Genomic DNA, 957 nt, shown 5'->3' on the forward strand with positions numbered 1-957 from the left:
CACTGGTCCTGGGGGGGTTCTGGGAACTGCCCTTCCTAACCTGAAGTCTATTTTGGGGGCTCCTCAGTGGCTTTGTGGCTTGGCTTGGCTTCTGTTGCTGCTCTGTTATGTTCCCTTCTTGGTTCGCCCCACGGTGGGGGGTTCAGATCGGACTCACTCTCTGCCGTGTGTCCCCAGTATGGTCCTCTGTCACTGTATGCTCCAGCGAGGGGTCTTCAAGTCTCGATCTGTTGTTGGCCCTCCGGCCCTCTGTGCCTCAGCAGCTCTGTGCAGAGACGTCGTCCTCAGGGCTTGTGTGCCAGTATGGGGTCCAGGCCGTCCCTCTCGTTTTCCTTCTTGGTTTACTTCTGTGTGGGCGTGGCACGCTGGCCCCTCTCCCCAGCCTGTAGGGCTAGTGTTGTCCTCTGTAGCACATACTTCTAGGAAGGGGTTGGTTTGGCTCTGATTGGGGCCAGCCCTGTATAGGATACAAATCTTTATGGAAGCAGATTGCCATATCTCTTTTCAGGGAGTGGCTGGTGGGCTTGAACTGCCAACCTTTTGTTTAGCATCAAAGCATGAAGCCACTAATACCACCAGGGATCTGTAATTATTTCTTCCCACCGACTGCCAGCCAGTCAATTCTGACCCATAGCAACCCTGTAGAGGGTTTTGTAGGTTGTAAATGTTTACGGGAGCAGACAGCCTCATCTCTCTGGCTGGTGGGCCTGACTCGCCGGCCTGACGGTTAGCAGTGCAATGATTTTATAACAGCGCCACCTGGGATCCTTTAAGCAAAAATGAAGAAAAGTACTTTTGTAGCTGACACATGCCCCAAAGATTTTGTATTCCATTCTACAATTCTAGGTTGGTAAAATTGCTGGTTAAAAAATTTTGGTTTAGAATATCCCAAGCTCGTGGATTGGCAGACTCAATATAGTAAAGTGTCAGTATAGTAAAGATGTCAGTTCTGCCCAA

Source organism: Echinops telfairi, unplaced genomic scaffold (assembly GCF_000313985.2).
Source record: "Echinops telfairi isolate 266 unplaced genomic scaffold, ASM31398v2 ScPeMD7_7;HRSCAF=31, whole genome shotgun sequence".
Lineage (NCBI taxonomy): Eukaryota > Metazoa > Chordata > Mammalia > Afrosoricida > Tenrecidae > Echinops > Echinops telfairi.